Genomic DNA, 16,080 nt, shown 5'->3' with positions numbered 1-16,080 from the left:
ATTTACTTTGACTGAGATGCTGTCCCCAGCAACTGTGTTTTATTTTGTTATGTTTTGTTTTGTTTTTAAATCGACCTTCTTCAGTAGACCACAGATTTCTCAAGGTCAATTTTTCTTTACTTTTCCCTGCAGCCTGGCGCCCCTCCTCTGCGCTCCCTGCTCAGCTCTACTACCGCTCCTGGCTGCCGGAGCAGGCGGGCTCTGAGGTGTTGGTTCTTGTTCAAGTCACCCACTTTCTGCAGCTCTGTAATTTTCTTTTACAGTGCATTATTAAGTTTCGGTGAGGTTCCTCTGTGACTCACCTCGCTGAGGAGCAGTGTTCCCGCTGGGTAAGTCTTGAGCCAAGCCCAGGGACTGTGGGCCGGGCTTCCTCCGCTCTTGCATCTTCTTCCTGGGTCTTCCCTAACGCCTCCCCGCGGATTTGGGAATGACTCTGTAGAGCGAACTTTCCCTTCTGACTTCTACTGGACATGTGTCGTGGGTAAGATTTAAATTTCATTTAATATCTTCTCATTGAACTTTTACAATAATCTGTAAAGAGGAGATTTTATCAGCTCAATTTGTTAACAGGGTCTCTAAGGTCATGTTACCTAAAAAAGATGACAGAGTCAAAAAATGAACCAGGCTTTAATTCCAGTACTGGCTGAAATAAAACCCATCATCTTAGTAGTGACACTGATTCATGAAAACACCTAGGAGAAGCCCAGGAGAGACAATGATTAACACAGGGCTTCAACCAAGATACACTTTAGAAGGGCCCACTTCTTGTGGCCATTAGGTTATGGTTGATCTGAAGAGAAGTTATTTAAGTATTAAAGTATAAATTGGGCTAAAGTGATGTGAAATAAACTAATGTGACACAGTGGTAGAAATGAGTGAGTCTCTCAACCTGGGTGAAAACCCTGGCCTGATTCAAACTAAGTAAATCTGCACATAGTATGCAAACACACATGAAAACACATGAACATTCTCCCTGGTGGCAGGGTGTGAAACAGGAGTGGATGTCAAAGAAAACTGCTCAGCTGGTCCTACAGTCTCCCTCTCCCTTGGGTCACCTGAGAATGACCCGTGGAAGGGGTTCTTATAACCTTTAATTGTAAGAAGCAGAAAGGAACTACATTTAAGAGACAGTTTTTATTCCTTTCATTGAATAGATGCCTAATAATTTAAATATTAAACAGAAAGGAGAGGGGGACATAAGTGGCAGATTTTATGGGTAATTACTGTCATGAGGACTCTGATGGGACTGAACCTACAACAGTGTTAACTTTAACATAGAAATAAAATCTCCTGTATGAAGGTGGAGGCTACCCATGCCCCCTGGCCTTCTAGTGGAGAGTATTAAATGTTTTGAAATTAGCAATTTCTCCTAAACTATCTCCATATCATCCTCTTATCCTTCCCCACCAAGTTGCCATGTCTATTAAGATCACCTTCCTGCTGTTCCTCCCTCACTTTTCAGAAACCAGCCTGCTTGACAGTACAGAGCCTGCCTTGGTCCATTTTCTGTTGCTCATAACAATACCTCAGACAGCAGAAGGGATGAAGAGAAGAGGTTTACTTTGGCTCAAGGTTCTGGCTATGAAAGCTCTCAGCACCTCATCTGGTGATGGTCTTCTTACTGGATCAGGGCATCACGTGTCAAGAGACAGGGAGGATGCACGCATGTGTCTGTGGTTTCTGGTCTCGCTCCTTCTCCACATAAAGCCGCTAGGGTTCAATCATGGAGGCTTTACCCTGCTGATGTTATCTAATGCTAATCCACTTCCAAACTCCCCTTCTCCAAATGCCAGGGCTGGATTAAATTAGTACTCACAGTGGGAATAGTATTCCAATGCATGAAGTTTTGCGGGGGGCAAACTCAAATCATATCCTTCCCATAGCAGAGCCTCTGTCCAGAAGCAGAGGCAGATGTGGACACAAGACTCCTGCTCTCTGGCTCTGTTTCACCACCACTCAAGACTGTATGGAAACATGACAATGACATCTATTAAAGGAGTTGTAATATAGAACAAAGGAGAAAAATCATCGAGACTATGATAATGTGTCTTTTCCCATTATTCAAAAGCAATACTTTGGATGTTCCCTGTCTTTGTAGAGAGTTCTCCAGTAGCCACAACCTAGTCCCTAACACTCCCCCATCTGGGTCCCTCCTCTTGGGAATACTTCTCTTCCCCATCATTATCATGTGGTTCTTCATCCACGCATTTACCTTTCAACAAATTCTGCCTCATAACAGAGATTAATATCTTTCACAGGAAAAGTTCTTCTCCATGTTTGTGATATTCAACCTAAAGGGATGTGACGTGTGTCAGTCACCCTGTAAGTATAGGAGGGGTTACTTTGAAAGTGAGGTGTAGATACTGCCAGTCTCAATTGCAGTCACATGTGGGTGTAAGCTAGCCATGGCCTCTCTCATGGTGTATGTTATAGAAATTTCTTCCTTCTTTCTTTCTGATTGTTTAGCAGGACCTGTGAATAACACACACACACACACACACACACACACACACACACACACACATTTTCTTTACTGAGGACAAACTTTTTCAGAGATGATAATGGTCCGAACCATTAGAGAACATATCTTTCTCTAACTGTGCAACATTTTATTGTTTTCCATGACAACCACTCTCTGATTGGGTGTTATATTATGCACCAATGTTTTAGTTCTTTCATCTCTGCCTCTGAAACTTTTATAGTTGGGTCACTTGCTTGCCCAGGAGAAGATTGATTCCCTTCACTGAGCTGTGTTTCCCTGTATAGAAGCACTGCCTGGTGCCAGCGCTCCATGGAAGGACTTTCTCAAATCCTTAGCCAAAGGTTAGTCTTGTTCTAAATATTTGTTGGAAAGAAGAGAATTGTTTAGGTTTTGGTTATAAGAAGAAAGAGGCCATTATGGTGAGAATTCACTTATAGTCAGTATAGCAGTAGATGAATGAGGTTTTGGAAGATGACTGAAACTTCCTCTAAACAAATTTGAGGTCATTGGCTAAAAGTGATAAGAAAGATGGTAGGCCAATGGAGGAGAAGAGAGTGAAGGGCATTGGAAACAGTCCTTATGGCATACAAGAAAGCAAACTGATCAGGTCACACTTTCTTTCTTCTGAATGATACTAGGGGGTCCAGGTGAAGGTAGTGACTGTACATTTGCATGATAGTTATCTTCCCAGCTATGGTCTGGTACAGAAATTGAACAAGCACATGTCCAGGCTGAGCTAATGTTAAAGAGTTTGCAGGGGAGTGAGTTACAGACCCCAAAGTGTCAGAGAGATAAAATTGCTACTCAGAGACTGGTTGAAATGCTGGGCATAGGGGACCTTCTTCAGAAAAATGGGGGAGGGGGGTCAGTGTGTTTCATCTTTTCCTTGTTTTCCCTCCATGTTACTAACCTAAACCCTGTTGGAAGAGCTTCCTATGGATAGTCACATTGACATGCACCCTGCCACTTCCTGAACTTCTGTGTTACAATGAAAATTAAATGGAGGTTCCAGGTTAATTTTTCTACTCCTACAACATTCTAATTAGGAAGCCCCTCCTGCCCCAAAATCTGGTCTTCCAAATGCCTTTTTGATATGCTCCATTTCTCTTAACTGTTGCCTAGAATGCTCACATAGATTATGTTTTTCAGTAGATTCTTCCAGCTAAAAATATGATTGTGTCTACTAAATGTGTCACTTTAAATAAGGCAAGATAGTTGACTGTGAGTCTTGAGGGGAAATAATTCAGTAATGTTGACCCTTCCTTTCTGGTTTACTAGAGGGAAGGGACAATGAGAGACTGATCCTGTGCTGACAGATAGGAGATGTTTGTAGAGAACAGAAGATGTCAGAGCTCTGGCCCTTTATTGGGTCTTTGCAGTTGCTGCCACGACCTTCTCTTTATGATGAGTATTAGAGACTTTACCTAGTTCTCCAGGCCCCCTTGTGCAAGTGCCCAGGCAGAACAACAGGGGACATGTGTAGCTAGCTGTAATCCATAAACTTGTTAAAAGTGTTTTGTTAGATCAGACCCTTCCTAAAGAGAAAGCATGTGTTCTTTATATTTTTCTCCACAATTGAAAATGTTGCCTTGGGGGGTTCCTTGTCATTTCTATCTTTTCCATAGACATAATGAATTGGAATAATATTCTTTATTATAATTTTTAATAAGCAGCGGTGTTAAAGAGCACTTAATTTAGCTGAAACATGCTGGAGGGCTAGGAGATATGAAATACCTTATAAATTACAGAAATTAGCCTATGGAAAACAAAATTTATTAAGTTCCTTGGAGGTCTGAAAGTTGGTATATGCTCTGTATTGACCTCTTTTGAAATCTTATCTATACTTCATGGTCCATCTATAAGATTATTTTCTGCATCCACATAAATTTCTCCCACTCAAATATGGTCCCTTCCTCCTTTAAACTCAGGTGACACTTACTTGTTGTTTTGTGAAGCTAATATATTTTGTTATAAAGTATTTATTTTTCTAGATATGTTATCTCTCTGTGCCATTGTTATGTAGCTTATAGTGACATTTACAAATATTTACATAAAATTAACACTATTATTATTTTATTTTGAATAAAGTTTTTTTGTGCTTTTGATATTTCAATCCTTGCTACAACTCTATGTGTAGATATTATTTCAAAGACTATGTCATTATGTCATTATTTATTTTAAAACTTTAAGATAGACTACTCAGTGACAGGTGGTACCCCTGGATCAGAAATGTAGAGTTCTGTCTTTAGGTAAGTTGCTTAGTTTCTTTGAACCTAATTTTCCCCATTTGTAGAGGTATAATAATACTCACATTAAATAGTTTTCATACATTTGTGGATTTATATAATTTATAGATGAAAGTATGTACATGATATACCATGTAAAATGCCTGCAAGTGAGTTAGTCATACAATTTCTAGGGACCTTTGGGGCACCACTTGAATTGTTCTTCTCCATGTATATTGGAAATTCATCAATGATCAAAGTAATGGGAAAGTTGCGACTCTCAAGTACTTGCACTTGACTATTAGCTGGTAGGGCACAAGCCAAAACATAGAGTAAAACTTCTAGACTTGGACTTTTCTCATTGTGGGAAAAAGAAATCCCATAGTCTTAGACATTATCAAACACAAAACACAACAATCACACAAATTAGCAAGTATACATGAACATCATAGAGTCAAATGCTGTTCAAATAGGCACAAATGTTATTAATCATGAAAAAACATCACCATGAAAAAATATCAATATAAACACTCATTTCATAGGTTTCCTAAAATAACAAATGGGTACTTTTAGGCAAAAGTAGAAAAAGCAAACAGTGATCTTTACAGATTTCTCTGAGCACCAAAGAGAATGAGGAAAACTTACAGATATTACACAAACAATGCTGAGTGTTAAGGGGTATTGTATCTCCCACTGTGCACATTTTAACCTCTTTAATCATTGTTGAAAGAAGAACAGCGTGTCAGGGTAATACCATGGGTGTGAGTGATGAGCAATAATGCGTTGGCATTGTTTGGGTATCAGACTCATTAAACTCATTTGCAGGAAGAAAAAGATACTGTTGCACTTAGAGTGATAAAAACATCTGCTGCTGGCAGTTTGACAGAAAGAGCCAAGGAAGATAGATTTCACAGAGGTTGGCTTATTTTGGAAAGCAGCGGGTCACAACTGGTATTGATTGAGATGGCCGTCTATATTAATATGATCTATATCATGTCTTAGGACAATAATATTTTGTTTGATATATTTGGCATTCCTCTGGCCTGAAATCACAAGACTAGTAATTTTATGAAGGATGGTAAAAGCTAATGTCAACATAACCACAAAATTATTGCAAAATGTGGCACTCTATGAGAAATTTAAGTAAATATTTTGAAGTCAAGACAAACTAGAATATATAGTTAGGAGCATGTAGGTATGTCGGTAAGCAGACAATTTATTTACTCATAAATGTCCTCATATTAATGAAGCCTTGGAAGGGGAGAAGTAGGAATAGAGAAAATGCACAGGACTTTTGACCCAGATAGAATTTGGCTCCTAGGTTTTCCTCTGTTCAGCTGCATTATCTGGGGGTTGTGGTTTGGGGAACATGCTGCTTATATTCTGGATGGTCATTCATAAAGGGAATGCAGGACTGCTCATCTCATGGAATTATTGAGAAAGAGAGATGCCTTGTGTGGTCGTCACAGTGCATGCTAACCCACACAAAATAAATGCTAGATTTTCATTCTTTATCATGATTTTAGTTGAAAAATTCAGTGTGGGTTCATATTAACTTTCTGGCTTTCAATACTAAACAGACATTACCTTAATGATATCCTGAGAATCAGGGTCACTAGGGATGATTCCCTAATGTACTGGATAATAATCTCCATTTGTAATAAAGAGAGACTTGTTCCTGACCTAGCTTAGTTTTATGAACCTTGATGATTTCATTCCACTTTTGGATGAGCTAAGTGTTCTTCTCTGTCCCCTTAGAAAACAGAAACAGTGGAAACATTCACTTGCAGTTAAATGATATGGTTTTATTATCAGAAATTAGGGGTAGCTTTAAGAGGGAACTGGCACTTCTACATAATTACTGTTAGAAATAATTGTTTAAAATGAAGTATTCCAAGGTCAAAATTATTTTGGGTAAGTGTCCTTCAGCTCGGAGCTAACAACTTCACAGAACAAATCAATCTATTCAATTACCTGGGAGTACTTTGGGTAACCTGTTTATTTTAAAGGATTGAATCTGGACAGTCCATTATTGGAAGTTACATGTTCTCTAGGTACTTCACTCAAAGTGGGAGATTAGTTACACTTTCACACTTTTCAAGTTAACATTATTGCAACCTTGCCTTAAGGGAAACAAAATCACGAAGCCTCCATTGCTGGTTTGTCATTTGGTGGATGTGAACTCAGAACTTCTGTCTAAGGAGGTCTTGGCCCTGTTCAACAACACTGCTTCAACAACCCTTCTGTACTTGGGTGAGTTGCTTAGCAGACTTTCAATCCTTAGATGGCTGCTAGTAAAGTCCGGCACAGATTCTGTTAATTGGTGGAATACATGACCATATTCTAGTGGTAAAATCTGTTCTCTGTATATTTTTGAATAATGTTCATGAAAAACCGTGAAAACAGGGAGGATCCATGGCATACAGGAAAGGGATTGAAGGGGAGGGAGGAGGGGTGGAAAAAGGGAGGAAGGGTGTCGTGAATCTGACCAAATCATCCTATGTACGTAGATGAATATGCCACAGTGAATTTCACCTTTATGTATATCTATAAAGCACTAATAAAAAAATCATAAATAAATAGAAGAAAAACCAGTAAAGTAGAGGAAAGGGAATAGGGAGAGGGAGGAAGGGAGGGAAAGGGTCAGTCTGGGGGACTGAACTGGAGCAAATTACATCCCATACTTTTATTATTATGTCAAAATTAACTCTAATTGCGTATATATAACTATAATGCACTGATAAAAATGTGAACTGAAAACAATAAAAGAATGTTCATAGAAACATTTGCAGAGTGATTCATTTCTTTAGGCACTTTAAATCTTATCACTTAGTGAAATCAGAATATCAAAATATGCAACATGTATATGCATATTCAACAAGTTCAGATTCATGATATTAAGCAAGTTACAGGGGTTACTCTACAGCCCTTTTGGAGGTTAGTTATAGAGCATGATTTTACTTAAAATAACATTTTAGGAATAAATTAATTCATCAGAACAACTTACATATATTTCTCTGTTGCTGAAACTGCATCATGTTACTCATGATATATTCTTCTTTTTGATATTAGAACTCAGAAAGTTTGTTTTATAATTTTGATTGAAAAAAATTTACTGTGAGTTCACAAAAACTTGGTAACTTTGGATACCAAATAGATACTAACATAATAAATAATACCCTTGGAATCAGGGTCAGTCGGAATTATTTCCTAACATCTTGGATAATAATTCCATTTTGTGGCACATACAATGATTGTATATCTATTTTCATTTTAGTTTTTCTCATTCATTTCCCTGTGTTTAAATTTCTTTAATTTTTTTTTTTTTTTTTTTTTTTGTGATGGCTAGTTAGTACTGTCAGCTTGATTGGATTAAGAGATGTCGAGGATAAAGAGAGTTCTGGATCTGTCAGTAAGGGAGTTTCCAGAGATAATTGGCATATAGGACAGGAAACTGAGGGAGGAGACCCACTCAGAATGTGGGCTGCCCAGTCCAATAGACTGGGAGTTGGAAGAACTAAAAGCAGAGGAAGGAGGAAGCAGCGGTGGATGCAAGCCCAGTTCAGCTCCTTCACTCTCCCAAAGTGGAATCTGGGCAGTAATTCTCCATGGAGTTTCTGGGCTTTCATTATTAGACCCAGACTGCATCACTGATCTCTCTTATTCTGAAGTTCCAGCTTCTTGGACTGACTAAGCAACTGCTGGTTCCTCAAACTCTCTAGCCTACAGACAGCCATTGTTGAACTATATAGCCTCTGACTGTGCAGGTCAATCAAATAAATCCCCTTTTATAATCATTTGTGTCTGTATGTATATGTATATATTTATGTATGTGTGTGTATGTACATATATACTGTCATGTGTGTGTGTGTGTATGTGTGTGTTAACTTTATATCTATATCTATCTATCTATGTCTATATAGAGATATATAGTTGTTTCTGTTCAACTAAGGAACCCTGACAATTACATTCTTGTTACTTCCTTGTATCATATGCAGTTTATGTAAACAATATAAATCATGGTTGCCGTGAAAATATAGGCTCTGTTCTCTTTCAAAGACAGGATGGGTTGCATCCTTGATATATAGCCCTAGAATCCATTACTGTGCATGAAGAGATCATGCTTTCTCTGGGCAAGTTTCTCAGAAACAAAGACTAAATCATGGTAGCAGTACTACTTCTGGCCCATTACTGCCAGACTTAGGGTAGCTCTATAGAGCAACTTTGGCTCAAGGATTCCCAGTCATCCTGACTCAACCTGTGTGAGATACTTTCTGCTTAGTCTTCCCTCCCTTTCACAACATAATGGACTGGTTCCGATTGCTCCCTTTGCCTTCACATGAGTTTTTCCCAGTGCTTTCTCTGCACATCTACCATTCTTCTTACTCTCTACTTCTTGGAGGACCTGAATTCACAGATCATATCAAGAGCAGTCTGAGCAAAATAGGCATAACAATGGTGCTGGAGAATTAGTTGACTTGCTGTCGAGGTAGCAAAGCAAAGATTGTGTGAGTATTATATTGACACAGATAGCTCCTTGATAAAGATTTCATGAGTGATAATTTTGGGAAACTAAGGGAAGAGCCCTTGCAGGTGCAAGTGCTGGCTGATTCTGGCATTTGAAATATAAGGTGTCAACAATGCTCATAAGAACAGCAAAACTGGAAGACTATTATTAAATAATATTAACCCCATGGAGGAACGATGATAAATTGAAGACTATTTACAGATGGAAGGTAATAGGTAAGTCAAAGGGAACTTTCAATAATTTAGATAGAGACCCCGGGGCCCTTCAGTAGAAGAGCAGGGATAAGTATGAAGCAGACAGGTATTAGTAGTAACCTTCCTGAGACTTAGGTCTGTAATGCTAACATCAGAATCCTGGTAGTGAAAATACAAAACCCTGAAAGTAAAGTAGGGTAATGTGAATGGATATTCCTAGGTATTTTTTTGTTCTGCAGAAGTGACTCATCTCTTCACAGGAGGAGATATCACTTTCTGCTGTGGATTGATAAATGGAGGACTTTCCTATAAGGAAATGGGTGGCTATCCCCCTGTAATATATTCAAGTGGATTTCCTCAACATCTGTAAGTTGAAGTCCTAATGCCCATGCTTCTGTGTTCTGAGATAGGGTCTTTAAAGAGATATTAAAATTGAGTGAGATCATAAGGGTGGGGTTCTGATTCAACAAGACTAGTGGCCTTATCAGAAGAGGAAGAGAACACCAGATATGTGTATGCAGAGAGGTGAGACTATAAAGAGGCTCTGAGCAAGAAAATTACCATCTGTCAGTCAAGGAGAGAAGCCTCTGGATAAATGAAACCATGAATACCTTGGTCTTGGAATTCAAAAGTCCTGAATTGAGAAAAAAATAACTTTTTATATCTTTGGTTCTTTTAAGTTAACTTTTAATTTTTTCCACATTTTTATTGATCATTGTAATTGTACATAATGGTAGAATCTGTTGTTACATATTTGTCCATCACACAATATAATAATATAATGTAGTCAATTTCTTTTGCCAGTGTTTCCCCTTTCCCTCCTCTCCTCCCTTCCCTGGTCTTTGTCCCTAATCTCCCTTTAGTTTTCATGACATTTCCTCCCACCTTTCTTTTCCTTTTACCTCTGTTGTTGGAGAAACCATATGACCCTTGACCTTCTTAATATTTTTTTTGTTTTGTAAACTATTCCATGATATTTTGTTATGGCTGCCATAGCAAACACCCTGCTCTCCTGGCTTCCAGGTCCACCACTAGGGCTGCATCCTAATAATATGCTTTCTTGGAGCACAATTTAATATTTTGGCAAGGATCCCAGGATTTCAGTCAAACTCCCTGCTAGGGTGATGTGTTAACCAGCTTTTCATCACTGTGATGGAAAGTCCCTGACAAGATCAACTTAGGGGAGGAAAAACTTACTTTGAGTTCATTGTTTCAGAGATTTTGTCTATGGTCAGCCAACTCCATTGCCTTGGGCCCAATGACAGAAAGGCTAGGCAGAGGAGTTCTGATCCATTGATGATGGCCAGGAAGTGAGTGAGCAGGAGGAATCCCGGGAAGATGAATTTTCCAGGGCATGCCCTCAGTGACCCACCACCTCCAGCCATACCCACCTACCTGTAGTTAGCATCCAGTTAGTCTGTTTAAACTAGGATGGACTGATTAGATTATAACCCTGGCAACCCAATCATTTCACCTCTGAATATTCCTGCATTTACTCAGGAAGATTTTCAGGGGACACTTCATATTTAAACCATAACAGGTGACTCTTAGAAACTTGGAGAAAATAAAGGGCTTTACTGAGATCATTAATGCTTAAGTTGCCATGAAGAAGAATATAGAAAGGTAGAAAGATGCGGAAGAAAGTGGGCATGCTGGAAAGCATACGTCATGAGAGAGCAGAAGATGTCTCAGAGGATTGTGTATCATGAGAGAACCAAAACCACACACCATTCACCAGGGCCATCAAAAATATGCTGGTGATAAGGGAAGCGGAATTGCTAAAATCTCAGCAATGTTGTTTTCTGTAGGCGAAGGCTGGAGATAGGAGAGGCGGTCACAGTCTGGGTTCATCGAGAGCCATGACTATGATGTCTCACCCCCACCTGCACTGGGTCCACAGTCTCATCCACTGACCATTTCCCCAGTGGAAAAGTGAATACAGTACACTTGGCAGTTGGAGTAACCCCTGCATTATATCCCACCATAGACAGTCTAAATCTCTGAAACTGAGCCCCCTACCCAACCTAAGATAGTAAATTCATTAAAAAAAAAAAAAAAACTTGTTTTAAAGGAATGATGGAGATTACTTCTACCATCAAAGAACTAAATGATGCAGTGGTGATGGTTCTTAACCTGTCTCCATTTAAATTTGCCAGTTTCTCCCCTGCTGAAACTATATAGATCTTAGAGAATGCCAGAAGACTACTGGAATCTTAATCAAGTACTAGCTTTGGTTATAGTTGCTATGAGTGGTCAGAGCAGATTAATAATAGCTCCAATGCATAGCATGAGTTTATGGATTTAGTGAATGAATTATTTTTTATTCTTTCAAAAATATCAAAAATTATTTGCTCTCATGTGGAATAAGTCAACAATATTTATTTACATTTTCACCTAGGGCTAGGTTAATGCCTTTTTCCTCTGTTGTAATATTGTACAAAAAAAAAAAAAAAAAAAAAAAAAAAAAACATGACCACCTAACCATCTCACAAAGTATATTGATCCCTTACATCTATAACATCATGCTTATTAGGAAGGATATGAAAGAGATGGATAATATTCCTGAGGTCTTGGAAAGAGACATGTTCTCTAGCAGGCAGGAAATAAATGCTATGAAGATTCAAGGACCTGTCATTTTAGTAAGGTTTCAGCAGCCCAAGAATAAAGAAACTTAGCAAAATATTCACTCAAAAGCAATACATTTTGTATTCTCTGTCACAAAAAAAAAGGAAGCAAAGTGGCTACCTGATGAGATAGCACTCTGTGTTCTAAAGGCATCTCGTTCTGTCCCAGGAATGTTGCTCTCACCCCTATGATGAGTGAAGTGAAATACAGTTTTGTGCAGCGTGCTCTGCTGCAGATCCAGCCTGTAGTGGAACCAGCCCTACCACTAGGACAATATAATCCTGAAGACTCTCTGCATTTGGAAGTATGCTTGGTGTAAAAAGATCACAGGTGGGGCTCACAGAAGGCCCTAGTGGGAGAACCATATGGTGGACCCCAGGTTCTAGAGTAAGGTTATGTTACTACTAAGACCTAAATGAGTTATATTGGGGAAATTTTATACTTTTTGAGAGACAACACTTAAATATTCCTGGGCTTGAGAAAGAAAGTTTACCCATGGTCATTGTGCTTTAATTATGTCTTAGAAATTATATTCTTCGGATATAGAAGACACAAAAGTATTGACTCCAGTAAATAAGGTGAACCATAATTTGATATCAAATATGATCAGGTCTTGAGTAGATGAGAAAGTTGAGCGCTGTGTTGGCAAGTAACCTAGACCAACTTAGCAGTCACCACAACTTTGTTTTTTTTTATATTAAGTATTTTTCTTTGGTTGGGATATAGCAAAACAGGGTGATGGTTCAAGATTTTTCATAATTTTTATTGGTTCTTTTTAGGTATACAAGACAATAGAATTCATTTTGATATTATTATACAAGCATAGAATATATCTTATTCTATTTAGGACCCAGTTCTTGTGCAGGTACATGATTCTGGAATTCAATATAGTGCATTAATATATGTGCAGAGGAAAATTGTATTAGATTCATTCTACTCTCTTTTCTATTCCTATCCCCACTCCCCTACCTTCATTCCCTTTTGTCTAATATACTGAATATCTGTTCTTCCCCTATCCCTCCTTATTGGGGATTAACTTCCACATAACATTGAAACATAACGTGAAAACATTCTACCTTTCGCTTTTTGGGACTGACTTATTTCACTTAGCATGGTAGTCTCCAGATCCATCCATTTACTGGCACATGTTGAAAGTCATTCTTCTTTATAGCTGAGTAATACTCCATTGTGTATATATACCATATTTTCTTTATCCATTCATGTATTCATGGGCACCAAGTTGGTTCTGTAGCTTAGCTATTGTGAATTGAGCTACTGTGAACATTGATGTGGCTATGTCACTGTAGTATGCTGACTTTAAATCTTTAGGGTATTTGCCAAGGAATGGGATAACTGGGTCAAATGGTGGTTTCATCACTAGTTTTTTGAAGAATCTCCATACCACTTTCCAGAGTGGTTGCACCAATTTACAGTCCCACCAGCAAAGTATAAGTGTACCTTTTCCCCCACATCCTCACCAACATTTAATGTCACTTGTATTCTTGATAATCGCATTTTGATCAGAGTGAAATGAAATCTCAGTGTAGTTTTAATTTGCATTTCTCTGATTGCTAGAGATGAAGAACCATTTTTTTAATATATATTGACAACCTTTTGTATTTCTTCTTCTGAGAAGTATCTGTTCAGTCCCTTTGCCCAGTTACTGATTGGGTTACTTGATTTTTGATATTAAGTCTTTTGAGTTCTTTATATATCCTGGAAATTAATGACCTACCTGTTGTACAAGTGGCACAGATTTTCTCTCATTCTGTAGAATCTCTTCTCATTTTTGACTGTTTCTTTTGCTATGAAGAAACTTTTTAGTTTGATGCCATTCAATTTATTGATTCTTTTTTTTTGATTTTATAATGTTTTTTTAATTTATTTATTTTTTTAATTTTTTTTACGTTTACATAGGGTAATGATGTTTATTTTATTTTTCCCCTCCCCCCCACCCCTCCCACCCCTCCCACCCCTCTTTTCCCTCTACACAGTCCTTCTTTCCTTCATTCTTACCGCTCTCCTTAGCCTAATTCTAAACCTAACCCTAAACCTAATGCTAGCCCCTCCCACCCCCCATTATATGTCCTCATCCGCTTATCAGCGAGATCATTCGTCCTTTAGTTTTTTGAGATTGGCTTATCTCACTTAGCATGATATTCTCCAATTTCGACCATTTGCCTACAAATGCCATAATTTTATCATTCTTCATTGCGGAGTAATATTCCATTGTATAAATATGCCACAGTTTCTTTATCCATTCATCAACTGAAGGGCATCTAGGTTGGTTCCACAATCTGGCTATGGTGAATTGAGCAGCAATGAACATTGATGTGGCTGTATCTCTGTAGTATGCTGACTTTAAGTCCTTTGGGTATAGGCCAAGGAGTGGGATAGCTGGGTCAAATGGTGTTTCCATTCCAAGCTTTCTGAGGAATCTCCACACTGCTTTCCAGAGTGGCTGCACTAATTTGCAACCCCACCAGCAATGTATGAGTGTTCCTTTTTCACCACATCCTCGCCAACACCTATTGTTGCTTGTATTCTTGATAATCGCCATTCTAATTGGGGTGAGATGAAATCTTAGGGTAGTTTTGATTTGCATTTCCCTTATTACTAGGGATGTTGAACATTTTTTCATATATCTGGTGATTACTTGTACATCTTCTTCTGTGAAGTGTCTGTTCATTTCCTTAGCCCATTTGTTGATTGGATTATTTGTATTCTTCGTGTAGAGTTTTTTGAGTTCTTTATAGATTCTGGAAATTAGCGCTCTATCTGAGGTATGGTTGGCAAAGATATTCTCCCACTCTGTAGGCTCTCTCTTCACATTTCTGATAGTTTCCTTTGCTGAGAGAAAGCTTTTTAGTTTGAATCTATCCCAGTTGTTGATTCTTGCTTTTATTTTTTGTGCTATGGGAGTCCTGTTAAGGAAATCTGATCCTAAGCCAACAGTTGAAGATTTGGACCTACTTTTTCTTCTATAAGATGCAGGGTCTCTGGTCTGATTCCGAGGTCCTTGATCCATTTTGAGTTGAGTTTTGTGTAGGGTGAGAGATAGGGGTTTAATTTCATTCTATTGCATATAGTGTTCCAGTTTTCCCAGCACCATTTGTTGAAGAGGCTATCTTTTCTCCATTGCATATTGTTGGAACCTTTGTCTAGTATGAGAAAATTGTATTTATTTGGGTTTGTGTCCATGTCCTCTATTCTGTACCATTGATCTACCTGTCTATTTTGGTACCAATACCATGCCGTTTTTGTTACTATTGCTTTGTAGTAGAGTTGAAGATCTGGTATTGCAATACCCCCTGCTTCGCTCTTGCTACTGAGGATTGCTTTAGCTATTCTAGGTTTTTTATTCTTCCAGATGAATTTCATAATTGCTTGCTCTATTTCTGCAAGGTACATCATTGGGATTTTAATTGGAATTGCATTGAATCTGTATAGCACTTTAGGTAGTATAGCCATTTTGACGATATTAATTCTGCCTATCCAGGAACATGGGAGATCTTTCCATCTTCTAAGGTTTTCTTGAATTTCTTTCTTTAGTGTTCTGTAGTTCTCATTGTAGAGGTCTTTCACCTCTTTTGTGAGATTGATTCCCAAGTATTTTATTTTTTTCTATGCTATTGTGAATGGGGTAGTTTTCCTAATTACTCTTTCTGAAGATTCATCACTTATGTATAAAAATGCATTGGATTTATGAGCATTGATCTTGTAACCTGCTACTTTACTGAATTCACTTATGAGTTCTAAAAGTTTTCTGGTGGAATTTCCAGGTTCCTCTAAATATATAATCATGTCATCAGCGAACAGGGATAGTTTGAGTTCTTCTTTTCCTATTCGTATCCCTTTAATTTCTTTGGTTTGTCTGATTGCTCTGGCTAGAGTCTCAAGGACGATGTTGAATAGAAGCGGTGAAAGAGGGCATCCCTGCCTTGTTCCAGTTTTTAGGGGGAACGCTTTCAGTTTTTCACCATTTAGAATGATATTAGCCATGGGCTTAGCGTAGATGGCCTTTAT

This window comes from Sciurus carolinensis, chromosome 12 (assembly GCF_902686445.1).
Source record: "Sciurus carolinensis chromosome 12, mSciCar1.2, whole genome shotgun sequence".
NCBI lineage: Eukaryota > Metazoa > Chordata > Mammalia > Rodentia > Sciuridae > Sciurus > Sciurus carolinensis.
Note: the sequence above shows the minus strand (reverse complement) of the source record.